This window comes from Uranotaenia lowii, chromosome 2 (assembly GCF_029784155.1).
Source record: "Uranotaenia lowii strain MFRU-FL chromosome 2, ASM2978415v1, whole genome shotgun sequence".
In the NCBI taxonomy this organism is placed as follows: Eukaryota; Metazoa; Arthropoda; class Insecta; order Diptera; family Culicidae; genus Uranotaenia; species Uranotaenia lowii.
Window position 1 is genome coordinate 388,039,287 of NC_073692.1, and position 19,692 is coordinate 388,058,978.

Sequence of the window (19,692 nt, forward strand, 5' to 3'; positions counted from 1 at the left end):
AAGCACATTCGGGTCTCAAGACAACAACTTGGTTAGATTTTGCCTCTGAATTGTATATCAAGAAAAAATGTTTTGCGATCAAGAGTCTAAAAAAATTTGGAGCGACGAAATTTCAGAAAGCTATAAAAAAAGAAATACGCAAATGCAAAAGTAAAAAAAAAATAACTTCCAGAAACTGGGAAAGAAGAAAAGAAATGGAATCAAGTGCCAAAAATTGAAAATTTAGAAACTCAGAAAATCAGCTCGTCAAAAAGTCAAAAAGTAAAAAAGTCAGGAAGTTTTAAAGTAATGAATTCAGAAAGTAAGAACGCCAGAAAATCGAAAAGTCAGAAAGTCAAGAAGTCAGAAAGTCAGAAAGTCAGTAAGTCAGAAGTCAGAAAGTCAAAAAGTCAGAAAATCTGAAAGTCAGAAAGTCAGAAAGTCAGAAAGTTGGAAAGTCAGACAATCAGAAAGTCAGAAAGTCTGAGAGACAGAAAGTCAGAAAGTCAGAAAATCAGAATGACAGAAAGTCTTCAAGCCCTTTAGTCTTGAAGTTTTAAAAGTCGAAAAGTCAAAGAGTCAGAAATTCAGAAATAAAGAAAGTCAGAAAACAAGTAAATCTGAAAGTCAGAAAGTCAGAAAGTCAGAAGGTCAGAAAGTCAGAAAGACAGAAAGTCAGAAAGTCAGAAAGTCAGAAAGTCAGAAAGTCAGAAAGTCAGAAAGTCAGAAAGTCAGAGAGTCAGAGAGTCAAAAAGTTAAAAATTCAAAAAGTAAGAAGGTCAGAAAGTAAGAAAGTTAGAAAGTCAGAAAGTCGGAAAATCAGAAAGTCAGAAAGTCAGAAGGTCAGAAAGTCAGAAAGTCAGAAAGTCAGAAAGTCAGAAAGTCAGAAAGTCAGAAAGTCAGAAAGTCAGAAAGTCAGAAAGTCAGAAAGTCAGAAAGTCAGAAAGCCAGAAAGTCAGAAAGTCAGAAAGTCAGAAAGTCAGAAAGTCAGAAAGTCAGAAAGTCAGAAATTCAAAAAGTCAGAAAGTCAGAAAATCAGAAAGTCAGAAAGTCAGATAGTCAGAAAGTCAGAAAATCAGACAGTCAAAAGGTCAGAAAGTCAGAGAGTCGAAAAGTCAGAAAGTCAGAAAGTCAGAAAATCAGAAAGTCAGAAAATCAAAAATGACAAAAATGACAAAAATGACAAAAATGACAAAAATGACAAAAATGACTAATGAAAAAAATGACAAAAATGACAAAAATGACAAAAATGACAAAAATGACAAAAATGACAAAAATGACAAAAATGACAAAAATGACAAAAATGACAAAAATGACAAAAATGACAAAAATGACAAAAATGACAAAAATGACAAAAATGACAAAAATGACAAAAATGACAAAAATGACAAAAATGACAAAAATGACAAAAATGACAAAAATGACAAAAATGACAAAAATGACAAAAATGACAAAAATGACATAAATGACAAAAATGACAAAAATGACAAAAATGACAAAAATGACAAAAATTACAAAAATGACAAAAATGACAAAAATGACAAAAATGACAAAAATGACAAAAATGACAAAAATGACAAAAATGACAAAAATGACAAAAATGACAAAAATGACAAAAATGACAAAAATGACAAAAATGACAAAAATGACAAAAATGACAAAAATGACAAAAATGACAAAAATGACAAAAATGACAAAAATGACAAAAATGACAAAAATGACAAAAATCACAAAACTGACAAAAATGACAAAAATGACAAAAATGACAAAAATGACAAAAATTAAAAATATGACAAAAATGACAAAAATGACAAAAATGACAAAAATGACAAAAATGACAAAAATGACAAAAATGACAAAAATGACAAAAATGACAAAAATGACAAAAATGACAAAAATGACAAAAATGACAAAAATGACAAAAATGACAAAAATGACAAAAATGACAAAAATGACAAAAATGACAAAAATGACAAAAATGACAAAAATGACAAAAATGACAAAAATGACAAAAATGACAAAAATGACAAAAATGACAAAAATGACAAAAATGACAAAAATGACAAAAATGACAAAAATGACAAAAATGACAAAAATGACAAAAATGACAAAAATGACAAAAATGACAAAAATGACAAAAATGACAAAAATGACAAAAATGACAAAAATGACAAAAATGACAAAAATGACAAAAATGACAAAAATGACAAAAATGACAAAAATGACAAAAATGACAAAAATGACAAAAATGACAAAAATGACAAAAATGACAAAAATGACAAAAATGACAAAAATGACAAAAATGACAAAAATGACAAAAATGACGAAAATGACAAAAATGACAAAAATGACAAAAATGACAAAAATGACAAAAATGACAAAAATGACAAAAATGACAAAAATGACAAAAATGACAAAAATGACAAAAATGACAAAAATGACAAAAATGACAAAAATGACAAAAATGACAAAAATTTCAAAAATGACAAAAATGACAAAAATGACAAAAATGACAAAAATGACAAAAATGACAAAAATGACAAAAATGACAAAAATGACAAAAATGACAAAAATGACAAAAATGACAAAAATGACAAAAATGACAAAAATGACAAAAATGACAAAAATGACAAAAATGACAAAAATGACAAAAATGACAAAAATGACAAAAATGACAAAAATGACAAAAATGACAAAAAATGACAAAAATGACAAAAATGACAAAAATGACAAAAATGACAAAAATGACAAAAATGACAAAATTGACAAAAATGAAAAAAATGGAAAAAATGACAAAAATGACAAAAATGGCAAAAATTACAGAAATGACAAAAATGACATAAAATAACACAAAAATGACACAAAAATGAGACAAAAATGACACAAAAATGACACAAAAATGACACAACAATGACACAAAAATGACAAAAAAATGACACACAAATGACACAAAAATGACACAAAAATTACACAAAAATTACATTAAAAAATACACAAAAATGACACAAAAATAACACGAAAATTACACAAAAATGACACAAAAATTACAAAAAATGCAACAAAAATGACACAAAATGACACAAAAACTAAACAAGAATGACACAACAATGACACAAAATTTGCACAAAAATAATTTTAAAATGACTCAAAAATGACACATAATTGAAAAAAATGAAACAAAAATCACACAAAAATGGCATAAAATTTACAGAAATAACAAAAATGACACAAAAATTACACAAAAATGACACAAAAATGACACAAAAATGACACAAAAATGACAAAAAAATGACACAAAAATGACACAAAATGACTCAAAAATTTCACAAGAACGACACAAAAATGACACAAAAATGACATAAAATGACACATAAAAGATACAAAAAAATGACACAAAAATGACACAAAAATGACACAAAAATGACACAAAAATGACACAAAAATGACACAAAAATGACACAAAAATGACACAAAAATGACTCAAAAATGACACTAAAATGACACAAAAATGACTCAAAATGACTCAAAAATTTAACAAGAATGAAACAAAAATGACACAAAAATGACACAAACATGACACAAAAGTGACACAAAAATATCACAAAAATGACACAAAAATGACACAAAAATAACACAAAAATGACACAAAAATGACACTAAAAAGAAACAAAAATGACACAAAATGACACAAAAATGACACACGCATGACACAAAAATGACACAAAAATGACACAAGAATGACACAAAAATGACACAAAAATGACACAAAAATGACACAAAAATGACACAAAAATGACACAAAACGACACAAAATGACACAAAAATGACACAAGAATGACACAAAAATGACACAAAAATGACACAAAAATGACTCAAAAATGACACAAAAAAGGCACAAAAATGACACAAAAATGACACAAAAAAGATACAAAAAATGACACAGAAATGACACAAAAGTGACACAAAAATGACACAAAAATGACACAAAAATGACACAAAAATGACACAAAAATGACACAAAAATGACACAAAAATGACACAAAAATGACACAAAAATGACACAAAAATGACACAAAAATGAAACAAAAATGACACAAAAATGACACAAAAATGGCACAAAAATGACTCAAAATGACTCAAAATGACACAAAAATTTCACAAGAATGACACAAAAATGACACAAAGTGACACGAAAAAGATACAAAAAATGACACAGAAATGACACAAAAATGACACAAAAATGACACAAAAATGACACAAAAATGACACAAAAATGACACAAAAATGACACAAAAATAACACAAAAGTGACACAAAAATGACAAAAAAATGACACAAAAATGACACAAAAATGACACAAAAATGACACAAAAATGACACAAATATGACACGAAAATGTTACAAAAATGACACAAAAATGACACAAAAATGACACAAAAATGACACAAAAATGACACAAAAATGATACAAAAATGACACAAAAATGAAACAAAATGACACTAAATGACACAAAATGACACAAAATGACACAAAAATGACACAAGAATGACACAAAAATGACACAAGAATGACACAAAAATGACACAAAAATGACACAAAAATAACAAAAAATGACAAAAAATGACAAAAAATGACACAAAAATGAAACAAAAATGACGCAAAATTGACACAAAAATAACAAAAATGACGCAAAAATAACACAAAATTGGTAAAAATGACAAAAATGACGAAAATGACTAAAATGAAGAAAATGAAAACAATTACATAAATTTTTATAACTTTAAAAATTACAAAAATACTAAAATTACAAAAATTTATTATTTGACAAAAATTTGACGTTTACAATTTTTTTTTTAATTATTATAATTGGAATAACAAAAAATTCAAATGATGAAATCAGTTTCAAGACTGATAGTCTTTTCAACAAATTCTTGAAGATTGTAAAAATGTTTGAATTTACTTTTTCCAAAATCAAGAAATGGGGTCATCAAATTGGAACCTGAGGTAGGATGGTTTGCTAGATGGCTACAACAAGTTGGTTTGTCTTTTTGGTTAATTTTTGACCTCATAGTGGTCTTGCTGCACCACTCAACCGATCCAAAACTCAATCAAGCGGAAGAATCTCCTGGCTAGCGTAATCTGAAAGTCAGACATGTGGAAACAAGTTCAAACCGTCAAACCATTCGGGAATTCCGAAGAAAAATAAAAAAATAAAATTACTTGCGATTCCAAAATTGTACATGAAACAATGATAGAAAAAAAAACAATTGAGAAGAGAGCTACTGTCTTCTTATTTGGAACTGCAGTAAGGGGGGATGATTTTCCGATTGTTATAATTAGTCATTAACGCTGGGTGTTGCTTCTTCTGCTTTCTTCGACGAAATGGAGCCACTGTTTTTTTTTCATCGCACGGCATAAAACGTTCATTTATTGGTCAGCCACAATTTTTTTGTCATTGATATTGTTGGTTCGACAACTAACGTAAGAAAAACAATGGTTTTTTTTTCGGTCAACGATTTCGTTTCCGATCAATCAAACATTGTTCTTGGAACACAATTCTTTCCCAAATACCAGACGTATCTGATGGAGTTTAAAAATGTAAACCGGATTAGACACCTTTGCGATCGATGAAGAATGGTTTGATTATTTTTTTTTTTTTTTGTAGAAATTCGTTTATTCTGATGACACCTTTTGGATGAATCAAATGTAGTTTGAATCCTTAAACTTTGTCTTTCAATGTTTCAAAAAAAAATCTCTCAAGACAAATTAATTCACTTTTCAACTCTTTAGGTTTTACTTTATTTTTTTCCTTTAAACATTCGATGATGGAGTCATTTTTCTTCCTTTCTACAAGAAGAGAAAAATTGTCTTAACTCGCGGCTATCCTCCGGGTAACTTTCGTTGTCGTCGTTCAGTACCAGCTTTTTTTTTGTTTATTCAGGAGCATATTTCGTTATTTGCTATCAATTTTTACACTTCACACAGGCGTGGACACACATTCACAGACACACACACACACATATAAGGACACAATCTCCTCTAGCGAGTGTGGTCCTTTGCCTTTTCTGCTTGTCCTCAAGAGTGCTGAGAATCTAACAGTCGCGATGCCTGGAAGTACTACACGAGAAATGACAAATGTGACCCATGTGCTCCTTCTCGATGGTTGGTTCCTCTTCTTGAAAATTTTGCTGCCCCGAAACCATGAACGTTCGTTCGTATGTGGTATCGAGTTTTTTTTAACTGTTCTTCCTCTCTAAATATTCTAGTCGAAACCGAGTATATGTTGACGATAAGAATAAATTTGAAATTTAATAAAGATATTTTGGCCCCGAGCAAAACGGTCCTGGACCGCGCAGCGAAGGGGTGGACGAAGTGTGGGTACATTTTTCTCAACTTCGAATGCTTTTTTTCTCGATTTTCTAACTTTTACGTTCCAAGAGTCTGAGGTTTTGGATGGTATGTGCCCTGAAGTGCAGCAGTTTTTTTTGTCGTCTGTGTGTTTATGTTTTTGTAATTCGAAAACTCTTTTTTTCCCTTGCTCGGAAGAGCGTGTGAACGGTGCCGAACAGATTGGGTAAAAATTATGGGCAAAAATGGAAGCTGGGTTGCCCCAAGGATGATGATGGTGCTCTGCTTTGTTGCGAAACCAACTTTGCAGCAGCAGCCAGAAAGATATATATAACGGGGATGGGACTGCTGCATGCTGCCGGGCATTTTGTTTGCTAAACGGTAAATTTAATAATTCATGAAATCGGAAATTGGTTCCATGTTGTTTGCCGAGTTGAGGGGAAAAGTGATTGATGTTGCTGACAAAAAATTACTGAATAAATCATACAATGGATTGAAAAAAAAGCTGTTTTGTTTACATGTGATGTCTCAAGAGTTTAGACAACTAAGTTGTGATTTGCAAACAAAAAAGTAGCTTCAATATCTCAAATTTTTACCAAAATTTTTTTCCTTCATCGACTTTTCCTGACCTTGGACTTTCGTTATTGACTTGTTGAGTGACAGTAACATTCTGAAACGGTATCTTCTCTGCCACAAATCTAGACTGTGTAGGTATAAGCTGTCTGGCAAACACCCACGCAGCTCCCTTCAGAAATTGAACTTTTCCGAGCCTGGGCGTTCGTCGTAATTGGCGCACACAACTGCCAAGCTCGAACGATTTTTCCGGATCATCGCCAGTGCTTTAGAAGTTACATTCAAGTGTTGGAGCTACTGCCAAATTGCTTTCGATATTCTTTCTTTCTTTCTTTTCCTCTCTCCAAACACATCTCGGTGTCAATTGTAAGGACTTGTTTGACTTTGGTTCTCACTCTCGATACCCCGAAAGGTTCCTTTTTATGAGATTTTGATGGTTCAGCTGGAATCGATCTGTCCCCTTTGGTCACCGTTTTCCTCCCCAAAGCCGGAACCTTTTTCCCATGCTTATTTCCCCCGAAGGTATCGATACCAATGCTGCTGTCGTTTCCTGTTATTGACAATTTGGCTTGCCCCCTGCAATAATCCCCCCTTACCCCCACCGCACACTGACTGGAATTGATCGTGTTATTTACGGTAATGTTTGCGATTTATTCGGTTATTTGTTTCCATCCTCCCAGCACGTCTTCCCTTCGGAAAAGGTGAAGCAAAAATCGGAAAGGTAAAGGTTGGTCCGGTCGGTCGTAATCCGGATCATTGATTGCGACGATCCTTTATTCGCGTCGTTTCCCATCATGGGCAAACGTTGTTGGGGCAGGTTCTGGATCCTAGGACCAAGGAAGTGGTGACTGGTGACAGTTCTTCCGGATGCCATTCGAAGACTGATTAGAAATAATCTGTTTAGCTTCTGTCTAATTTGCTCTTTAAAAGAAGATGCTTTTTTCGAAAGGATAATACCAAAATCAATATTCGTTATGAAATAGATAAAAGACCAATCAGAAAAGAGTTTTTTTTAATTTAAAATCTGAGTTTTTAAGAGGAAAATACGAATCTATAATTCCAAAAGTAGAAATCGAAAATCAAGGAAAATACTTTTTTGTAAAATAAAGCCGGAGTAATTTTCTAATGCTTCATTTATCACTCGGAGTGAGAACATCGCGAGAGGGTAATGAAAAGAAAAAATACAAAAAACTAATAAACTGCACGAAAACTTGTATCCTACAAATTTGCATTTTGTATCCTTGCTCAAAACCCATACATCAAGTAATTTTTTTATCGAATCATTCAATAAAATCGAGGATACAAAAGGGACAAAACTTCCATCTTCCAAAACTTGTTTTTTGCTCTTGTAATCTTTCGCATATTTGATAAATTTTTCGAAATTTTCATAAAAAAAAAACTTTAAACTTTATTTATTTCCTCCTTCGGGATTTTGTTAATTTCGAAGAGGTGGTGACAAACGAAATTTTTATTTATTTGTTCCGGCCTAACTACTTTATAGGAATAACTTCTTGAAACTTAATTTCAAGCTAAAACCTACCCTTCTTTTCATATTTCAAATGACCTCAACCACACATAAACTTTGATGAAACTTCAAATTCGAGCAAATTTATGATTTGAGTAAACAGTCTAACAAATAGGCTAAGGAATTATTAAGGAAAGGAAACCTTCCTATCTTTGACAATGAAGCTTGACATACCAAAACCCTACCTGGTCTTTAGAATGGGTTTTGATTAAGAAGTGTAACTAAACAACAATAGAGTTTGAAACGACCCATTTTAACTTCAAAATTAATTCATCGAATACTCATTTTATACCATTTATAAACCAACAGGCATTTTCCTCTCACGGCGGACAACATTATTTTCAGAAAATCTTAAATCTAATATTCTCTACCTTTTAACTAAATATTTTCATTTAAAAATCGTTTATGCCATTAATGATATGAAATATTCTTCAAGAAACCGATATCAGTGTCAGTTTTATTTCGCGTTTTTTGCTCTTCTAAATGGGGTAGAGTTTGATAAATTATTCAAGGTCACAAAATTCATATTTTTCCGAAGTGCAATGCATTTCAAACGTATTATTGACTAATTTGAGTACCCTGAATCTAAATTTGCAACTATTCTATCAGCTTTTGTTATAAAAAATAACTTTTCAAAACAGACTAAAATTATTTAAGGAAGCTCTGCACTTTTTTTTATTAATCTTGAAAACAAAAACATGGCATTCTAAAATGATTGTTTTGAATCTATTATCAACTTTCATCAAGACTTTAAGTAATTTTGAGTTCTGCGAATAAAGTTATAGAAGTCAATTTGTTTACTTTTTCTCATTTATCCATTATTTATAGAATTTTTAAACCAAATAGAATTTACGATACTTTTTAAAGCATGAATCTAATCGTTTTGCAGGTCCTAACAAATTTATGAATGAAATTATTTTTTTTAACTTCCTGCAGTAATATAAAAAAATACTTTTCAATTTTTGAAAAATGTTAAATTCTACTTTTTTCGTCATTATTAAAATATTATTCTTTAATTGAATGAATTATAATACACACAATCAGAATCAGATTTCTTCTAAAATAGTGGTTTAATAGCTAATCATCAATGATTGATTTTACTCAAATGTCACACATTTCAAATTTCCATATAATCAAAACTAAATGTGATAGTCCAAATTTGTCAAAATATTCTTGTTCGGGACACAATCATCTTCCAAATCAATCATTAAAACAGCATTAAAAAGCTGTTCCCTTGAGTTTTTATAATGGTAAGACTTTTTTATTGTAAACAAAATTCCTTAAATGTTAAAAAACTTTTCTTTTTTACCTTGATATTTTGTTTTAATTTTTCAAATGAATTTACCGAATTTTATAGTGCAGCTTTTCATTCAATTTTAAATAAATTTAGCAAATTTAAAGTCAAGCTACTTCAATTTTTAGAATTTTTTTCTATGTTTTTCAATTCTGAATTTTTGTTTTCTTAAAGCCTAAACCTTTACATTTTTTCAAATTAAAAAATCACATTTTAGATCGCGATTATTATTTTTTTTTAACTTTAAAACACTACAACCAACTCTTCAGTTGAAAATTTACCGAAAAAATATCATTGATTTAAAACTTTCATAATGACCTGTTTTGGAAATTTTGATTTATGTTGCCATTAAAATTTATTACTTTTAGTGTTTGTGGGATAATCATGAGTAAGAAATTATTGATATAAATTGGATTCCTTATCAAGTCTGAATTTATGGTACTTCTATTATTTTTAGCTAAATTTGAATTTTTAAAACCCCCCCATGGACGGGTCCTTCGCACGGGCCTGATCCCAAGCAACATTTTTGGTTTTAACTGACTTCAACACCAACTTTAAGTTTCATAAGAGGCCTGCAGAATCTTATAAAACAATCAGTGTTACTTGGGATGAACTCTAATCAATCTTCAAATCCAGATCAAATTCATGATTTGAATAAACAGTGACTTAAACTGTGATATTCAGGAAAGGAAACCTTCTTATCTTTGACAATGAAGCTCCAAACTAATCTAACTAAAATTAAAATCAGGGAGGTTTTTTAGTTATGAAACACCCATCAAAGGAAGTTATGATACTGAAAGCATGTAGCCATTTGCATACAAGAAAACTCTATCGCTTCGGATAAAGTGATCATAAGATTGAAAAAAAAAGATTAAAACAAGATGTATTATAAAATGTTCTTTTTTATTTAGCTTGCTTTTGCTTTCGAAGCCTGAAGTACAAGAGCAATAAATAATTTCTTTATCTTCAAAAGACGTATCATTTGTTCCTTATAGTTGTTGGTATAATAGGATCAATATTATTTAGACAAACACGAAAACAAAACAAAATTTTAAAAATTTTAAAGTACACAAAAATGACTAAAGGATGAAAATTTTACAAAATTAAAAATTAAATACAAACCAAAGGCTAAAATGACAAAAAAATAGCTAAAAATGATGAAGAATGACAAAAATAGTAAATATGACAAACACAAAAAAAATTATAAACAAAATCAGAAAAGTGCTAAAATACTTCAGAAAATAATTAGATATGGACTTAAAAATACGTTGACGATTATAATAAAAGTTTTATTTTGTAGTTATAAGTAAAAAAAATTGAGAAAAAAAAACCGTTTGATTTTGGTGTTGCCAAAATTATCAGATGTGTTGCTTAAAACGAATCGGCCAAAGAGATCAAGTTATTGAGGGTCAGTTTAAGCCTACAGCGCACAACTTTTTCAAAAGTTGGGTCATTTGGGGCACTCTTTTTGACATATTTCGTACTGGAACCGACCAGATTTCCCATGGCCATGACTTAATGTCCCGAATTGTTTTTCCTACCAATTCCCTTAGTGTGGAGGCCAAGAGTTTTCAATTTTATTTTTTGACTTTGCAAGTAAAGTGAATAAATGCAGGCAAAATTCGGGATTTTCAAAACAATCCAGGCAATAAGGATCGAACCTTTCTCTTATTTTGAATCAAATATCTGGATGGACCATTCCAGGTAAGAACCGGGCAAACCTGCAAGCATTTATTAACATATTGCCAAAAACGTAATATTGGAGTTTGATGGAACAATGAATACTTTTTTGACTCCTGTCAAAGATAAAGTATGATTAATGTGCTTGGCAGATTATTTTTTAGAAAATTTCATTATTCAATCAAATTGGACAGAAAAAAACAAGCATAATTTGCTTGAATACTGGTAAATAAATAAAATCATACATTTTCCTTGAATATCAACAAATATGACTTTAATCGTTTTTTTGGAAGCATTTTTGGTGAGAGGTTTTAGATTTTTTATCGACATGAATCATTATAAAAATCGCTGAAAAAATATTTCTTAGGTCCCGACAAAAAAATTGTTACGGTTCTATTGTGAAACTTTTTCCTTAAATTTCACCGGAAAGTTATACGAATAATGACAAATTGAATCTTTTGGATTAAAATAACAATTCACATAAAAAATGTCATGAGATTTTCATTTTTTAGCGTTACTGTGTAAATTCTAATAAAAGAGAAGAATATTTGACATCTGTAGGAAAATATTTTCAAGAATAAAGAATGTGAACTCACATTTAAAAAGTGATTGAATTTCTCGAAAAACAAACAACGGCTCACCGACAGGAATTGAACCCGCAACCCGTAACATAGATTCCTTGCAGAAAATTGTTTAGAAATCTTTTAAATCTGTTCAATATTTCAATGATCTTATACTGAATTTTTAAAAACATTTTATCAACCGTTTCCAGAAAACAAATCAGGATCTCAAGGGAAAATCTCAATTGTGAAATAACTTCTCGAAAATACTTTTAGAAATCAGAATATTTATTGAAAAATTTCAATTTCGAATCAATGTCAAAAGCTGAAAATACAGCGGTTTTCGAAAATGTCTTCCTTATTTGCAGTTATTACATTGGTATAGCTCCAGAAGGCTATCGGTAGGGTAGAAAAATAATTCAAAGGTTTTTAAGAATCGCCTTGAAAAAAAATCTCATCAAAAATTAAGCAAATAAAGTGTATGAAAGGAAAATCGAAGTTTAGTGAAGAAGTTCAGATTAATTAAATAAATTAAATTATTCACAAAATAAACAATGCCAAGCATTGAATGATAAAACAAATAAATTGTTTAATTGTTAATAATTTATTGTCGTTCCTATAATGACAAAAATGACAAAAATGACAAAAATGACAAAAGCGACAAAAATGACAAAAATGACAAAAATGACAAAAATGACAAAAATGACAAAAATGACAAAAATGACAAAAATGACAAAAATGACAAAAATGACAAAAATGACAAAAATGACAAAAATGACAAAAATGACAAAAATGACAAAAATGACAAAAATGACAAAAATGGCAAAAATGACAAAAATGACAAAAATGACAAAAATGACAAAAATGACAAAAATGACAAAAATGACAAAAATGACAAAAATGACAAAAATGACAAAAATGACAAAAATGACAAAAATTTCAAAAATTTCAAAAATGACGATTTGTGTCGCCTAAGAATTATTCGATGGAAGAAACAAGAAACTTTCTGAAAGAGAAAATGGAGATAAGTGTAAAGTAAGAGGTTGAAAATTTGTTGCTTTACGAGAGCAATTATGAAAAATTCAAACTGGGCTTATATTATTTTAAAATTCCGAATGTAAGATTAAGTTTTTCTTTGCTAAAGATTTGTTTGTTTCTTTAAAAAAATCTCACTCTTTTTATTATTCCGAGCCTTGATAAAAAGTGTTTACCAATATTTTTAAATCTTGCTCTTCTTTTACAAATTCATGAAAAATTTCAAACACATTTATGCAGCACTCATTCGCCACAAATTCCTTCCACAAATTTTCAAGCAGCACCTTCATTTGCCACTCACCTCGAACGTGCCTAGAATTGAACTTCATCAATCTGTTCCAGCAGCAACGGCATTTCGCTAAACTCAATAAATATCGCACCCCATAACTTGGATAAGGAAAAAATGGGCAAAAAACCCTCAGAAATCTGATTCCAATCACCCCGTCGAGTAAGCGAGTAATTTTAAAGCCGAAAATTTTAGCTTTGAAAACTTCCTTGGAAAGAATTTAACCAACCTACCAGGATTATCACTCGGATCCCCGTTCGCCGTTGGAATGTTTCCATAAATCTGAGGCAGAAATCTCAGATTCATTTCGGTTGGGCTTTGAACTTTCTCAGGCCAAGTAAAGTAAAGTTTGCGCTTCTCATTCGGTGAGATTCCATTCGAGGGGTGGTCGTCTTCGGTTTGGAATCCTTGATAGGATTTTTCCCTTACTTTTCCTCTAACTTTTTCTGGTCAACAGATTTCCAGACAGCTTGGCCGCCACCATTTTCTGAGAGTTCGGATTCTAGAATGGAGTGAGTTTTGTTTTTGTCAGATGTTTTTTTTTTCATTTTTTGGAATGGAAGAACTGAGTCTGAGGACGAATGTAGGCTATGAATGTAAAATTTGCGCTACCGTGGAATTCTAAAGTTTTCCGTTAGCTGGAGTTAGCAGGAAAGAGCAAAAAATATGGAGGAAACTTTTTGGCTAGCTCAAGCGTTCTTTTCAATTTTTGGGGAAGTTAGACTTACTCCGGTTTTAGCCTTTTTAGCCTTCTGGAATATGAAGGTACAGCTCTGATTAGAACCGAACTAGTTGCTTGGTTTGTGTTCTTTCTTTCCTTCTTGGTGGGCCCTTTCAGTTCGTTGCGCTTTCAGAAAACCCAGAAAGAGAAGAGTTTCTGGATGTGGGCCAACGCGCCAGTTTTCGAGATGTGCGTCTGGAGTTTTTGTTATTCAATGAAGTCTGTTTTATTCCATTCACAAAGCACCGGAATTGGCAGTGATCCAGATTTGCTGCAATTTTCCAAGTTTCAAGTTTTTGTGCTTCTCAGTGCGGTTTTTTGTTCGTGATCCCTCAAAAGAAGCAGCAGAAAGTAAAGAATGTAGAAGCTGAACGAAAAAAAGGCACTTCTCGAAACAGCGTGCTAAATTGAGCTGAGTGAGTGAAACTTTTAAAGCAGACACCTGAACACTCACACACGAAATCTCCCGGGAAATCACACCTCAAGTCATGCCATTCGAAATTTGTGCTACGAACATGAATTTTCAATTTTGCTCTAAGAAACGTCAGCTTTCTGGAAACTTTCAAAGATATTGGGGCACGTCTGAGTTTTAACTTTGAATTCTTAGACAGAGTTTAGAATGAAAACTTTGGATCTGAATCTTGAATCTGAAGATTGTTTTCGGGAATCTTTTCAAGAGTCTTTTCAAAAGTCTTTTCAAAAGTCTATTCAAAAGTGTTTTCAAGGATCTTTTCAAAAGTCATTTTAAGAGTCTTTTGAAGAGCCTTTTCAAGAATTTTGTTTAAGAAACTTTTCAAGAGTCTTTTCATGATTCTTTTAAAGATTCTTTCCAAGAGTCTTTTTAAGAGTCTTTTGAAGAGACTTTTCAAGAGTCTTCTCAAGGGTTTTTTGCAAAAGTTTTTTCAAGAGTCTTTTCAGGAGTCTTTTCAAGAATCTTTTCAAGAGTCTTTTCAAGGGACTTTTCAAGAGTTTTTTCAAGAGTCTTTTCAAGAGTCTTTTCAAGATTCCTTTCAAGAGTCTTTTAAAGAATCTTCTTAAGCGTATTTTTAAAAGTCTTTTCAATAGTCTTTTCATGAGTCTTTTCAAAAGTCTTTTAAGAGTCTTTTCAAGAGTCTTTTCAAGAGTATTTTCTTGAGTCTTTTCAAGAGTCTTTTCAAGATTCCTTTCAAGAGTCTTTTAAAGAGTCTTATCAAGAGTCTTATCAAGAGTCTTTTCAAGAGTCTTTTCAAGAGTCTTTTCATGAGTCTTTTCAAGAGTCTTTTCAAGAGTCTTTTCAAGAGTCTATTCAAGAGTCTTTTCAAGAGACTTTTCAAGAGTCTTTTCAAGAGTATTTTCAAGAGTCTTTTCAAGAGTCTTTTCAAGAGTCTTTTCAAAAGTCTTTTCAAAAGCCTTTTCAAGAGTCTTTTTAAAAGTCTTTTCATGAGTCTTTTCAAGAGTCTTTTCAAGAGTCTTTTCAAGAGTCTTTCCAAGATTCTATTCAATAGTTTTTTCAAGAGTCTTTTCAAGAGTCTTTTTAAGAGTCTTTTCAAGAGTCTTTTCAAGAGTTTTTCAAGAGTCTTTTCGAGAGTCTTTTCAAGAGTCTTTCCAAAAGTCATTTCAAGAGTCTTTTCAAGAGTCTTTTCAAGATTCTTTTCAAGAGTCTTTTCAACGGTCTTTTCAATAGTCTTCTCAAGAGTGTTTTGGGAGCCTTTTCAAGAGTCTTTTTTGAAGCCTTCGCTTTTATCTTTTTGATTGTTTTCACGTATTTTTCTTTTATTTTTTTTTTCGAGAGATCATTTACGAGTCTTTTTGATAATCTCTTAAAGAGTTTAAAAAAGAGTTTCTGAAGTGTTTTTGTGAATCTTTTTAGAATATTTTGAAAACAATTTAAAAAAAATGTTCCAGCATATTCCAACTTGATTTTAGATTTCAACTCGTTTTCCATTTCTTCGAAGCAAAAACAGCCGACCGAGCTCCTTTCTGTGACCATTCCGGAATACCCCTGGCGCGCGAAATCACAATTGTACCATAATTAATAGATGAGATTACGGGTTTGTTCGTTCGTTCGTTCGAGATTTACGACTCCTTGGGCGGCCATATTTTCGGGAGTTATCAAGACAAAAACTTTTCCTTTCCCCTTTCACGTCATCCCCCCTTTCCCCTTGTTCTTATTCTTGCGACAGATATGATTGGAGCAGCGCTCCGATGAAATAAAAGAAGCATTAATAAACCTACGATATCCCAGAGTGCCCCAGCAGTTGTCGACCATCTCGGTGTGACTGCTATAGATTTATGGCGTTTTGGAAATGTTGTTACACACGCTCTTGTTCCTTCGCCGGGGTTTCTTCTGTTCTCTCGTTTGGAATCCGTTTCAAACTTCTTTGAACGCGTGGACTTTCTGGTCCAGCATTTGATTGCCTTCGGGAATTTTACGACATGCTAGTTCATCCCCCCTTTCCTTGGGTTAGATTTTCCCTTCGGGGTCGGAGACGTGGGAAAGGGTGGCAAATTTCGAAACAATGCCCGGGTATTGTAAAACTAATTTCTCTCCGGTAGACGTAAGATTTCTTCCAGTGGTGTTTTGGCTCCGGTTCAAAATCAAAATCAAAGAAAAGTCCAAAGTCAGGGCTTCAAAAGATTTTAGATTGGGAATTTGGGTTCCCTAGCTTGTTCGGATTCTGAATGTATGTGTGAATTAATTGACGATAAGAATCTTGTTCTTGGGACTTGTTCTTCTGGATGGTGTTTTCCCTTTTAAATTTATTCTCTTGACGCTGGTAGCATGGCAATGTTTCTCAATTTGAAGTTTTACTCTTGGAACACTTGACTGGGATGGGTTTCTAAATTATGTTTTATTGTGGGAAAACGTCACACTTGAATTAATGTGAGAATAATCTTTACGAGCAGTTTTTCTGAAATTTTTTTATCTTTAACTTGAAAATTTTCAAAGCTATTCAATAATATAAAACTAAATGTAAGATTTTTTCTTCGCAAGTTTCCGTTGTCCATTTCGATCAAATCTCGCCCAAAGGTAGGTAAAGAGTAAATCAGTTTACCTATCCTAGCCACAAGCACACACTTCAAGGAATGTTTACCAAAATAAACGAATGAGGTGGTCATCAACTCTCACCTCTTCGAATCTTTTACTCTCCGGTAGCTGACCCTTATTCAGAGTTGTTCCTTTACTTACCCTTTTCCCCAAAAAAGGAACCTAACAAATATGTGTTCATGCAATCACGAACCAAGGAACCGTGATTTGGATATTCATCTTGCACGATTTCGATCCTTGTTGGCTTTGCCTTTAGGTGGCTAACACACCTACCTACTTATATCCTCATAAATCAACAGGATCTTCTGTGAGGAAGAGGGTTAAATAGTCTGATGCCCTACAACAACAAGTTGATGAAGAACTTCCAGAATTTCCTTTGATTGGTCAAGAATTTAGTTTCGTTGTTTTTCAAAATCTCAAATGATAAATCTATAACAAAGAAAAAAAAAATTAAATATAAGTTGAAAATGCCAACAAAAGACACTAAATTAAACAAAACAAAGATATAAAAATCATCGAAAAAAAATACTTTCAATGGAAATATATTATTAATCAAAACATCATTAGACCTCAAAAGACTCCAAAGGCATCAAAAGGAAACAAAAGACATCAGAAGACAACAAAAGACATCAAAAGACATCAAAAGACATCAAAAGACATCAAAAGACATCAAAAGACATCAAAAGACATCAAAAGACATCAAAAGACATCAAAAGACATCAAAAGACATCAAAAGACATCAAAAGACATCAAAAGACATCAAAAGTCATCAAAAGACATCAAAAGACATCAAAAGACATCAAAAGACATCAAAAGACATCAAAAGACATCAAAAGACATCAAAAGACATCAAAAGACATCAAAAGACATCAAAAGACATCAAAAGACATCAAAAGACATCAAAAGACTTCAAAAGACATCAAAAGACATCAAAAGACATCAAGAGACAGAAAAAAACAAAAAAAAATCAATCTTTCGAAAAATTGTAAAAAAAATTAAAATTGTCAAAATTGTCAAAATTGTCAAAATTGTCAAAATTGTCAAAATTGTCAAAATTGTCAAAATTGTCAAAATTGTCAAAATTGTCAAAATTGTCAAAATTGTCAAAATTGTCAAAATTGTCAAAATTGTCAAAATTGTCAAAATTGTCAAAATTGTCAAAATTGTCAAAATTGTCAAAATTGTCAAAATTGTCAAAATTGTCAAAATTGTCAAAATTGTCAAAATTGTCAAAATTGTCAAAATTGTCAAAATTGTCAAAATTGTCAAAATTGTCAAAATTGTCAAAATTGTCAAAATTGTCAAAATTGTCAAAATTGTCAAAATTGTCAAAATTGTCAAAATTGTCAAAATTGTCAAAATTGTCAAAATTGTCAAAATTGTCAAAATTGTCAAAATTGTCAAAATTGTCAAAATTGTCAAAATTGTCAAAATTGTCAAAATTGTCAAAATTGTCAAAATTGTCAAAATTGTCAAAATTGTCAAAATTGTCAAAATTGTCAAAATTGTCAAAATTGTCAAAATTGTCAAAATTGTCAAAATTGTCAAAATTGTCAAAATTGTCAAAATTGTCAAAATTGTCAAAATTGTCAAAATTGTCAAAATTGTCAAAATTGTCAAAATTGTCAAAATTGTCAAAATTGTCAAAATTGTCAAAATTGTCAAAATTGTCAAAATTGTCAAAATTGTCAAAATTGTCAAAATTGTCAAAATTGTCAAAATTGTCAAAATTGTCAAAATTGTCAAAATTGTAAAAATTGTAAAAATTGTAAAAATTGTAAAAATTGTAAAAATTGTAAAAATTGTAAAAATTGTCAAAATTGTCAAAATTGTCAAAATTGTCAAAATTGTCAAAATTGTCAAAATTGTCAAAATTGTGAAAATTGTCAAAATTGTGAAAATTGTGAAAATTGTGAAAATTGTCAAAATTGTCAAAATTGTCAAAATTGTCAAAATTGTCAAAATTGTCAAAATTGTCAAAATTGTCAAAATTATCAAAATTGTCAAAATTGTCAAAATTGTCAAAATTGTCAAAATTGTCAAAATTGTCAAAATTGTCAAAATTGTCAAAATTGTCAAAATTGTCAAAATTGTCAAAATTGTCAAAATTGTCAAAATTGTCAAAATTGTCAAAATTGTCAAAATTGTCAAAATTGTCAAAATTGTCAAAATTGTCAAAATTGTCAAAATTGTCAAAATTGTCAAAATTGTCAAAATTGTCAAAATTGTCAAAATTGTCAAAATTGTCAAAATTGTCAAAATTGTCAAAATTGTCAAAATTGTCAAAATTGTCAAAATTGTCAAAATTGTCAAAATTGTCAAAATTGTCAAAATTGTCAAAATTGTCAAAATTGTCAAAATTGTCAAAATTGTCAAAATTGTCAAAATTGTCAAAATTGTCAAAATTGTCAAAATTGTCAAAATTGTCAAAATTGTCAAAATTGTCAAAATTGTCAAAATTGTCAAAATTGTCAAAATTGTCAAAATTGTCAAAATTGTCAAAATTGTCAAAATTGTCAAAATTGTCAAAATTGTCAAAATTGTCAAAATTGTCAAAATTGTCAAAATTGTCAAAATTGTCAAAATTGTCAAAATTGTCAAAATTGTCAAAATTGTCAAAATTGTCAAAATTGTCAAAATTGTCAAAATTGTCAAAATTGTCAA

General features: G+C 30.7%; 1 protein-coding gene across 5 annotated transcripts in view; it reads left to right on the top strand.

Annotated features, from left to right (window-relative positions):
• The window catches only part of LOC129750061 (nephrin), a 690,512-nt gene that overhangs the window by 168,155 nt on the left and 502,665 nt on the right, over positions 1–19,692 (top strand). The window lies entirely within an intron of this gene.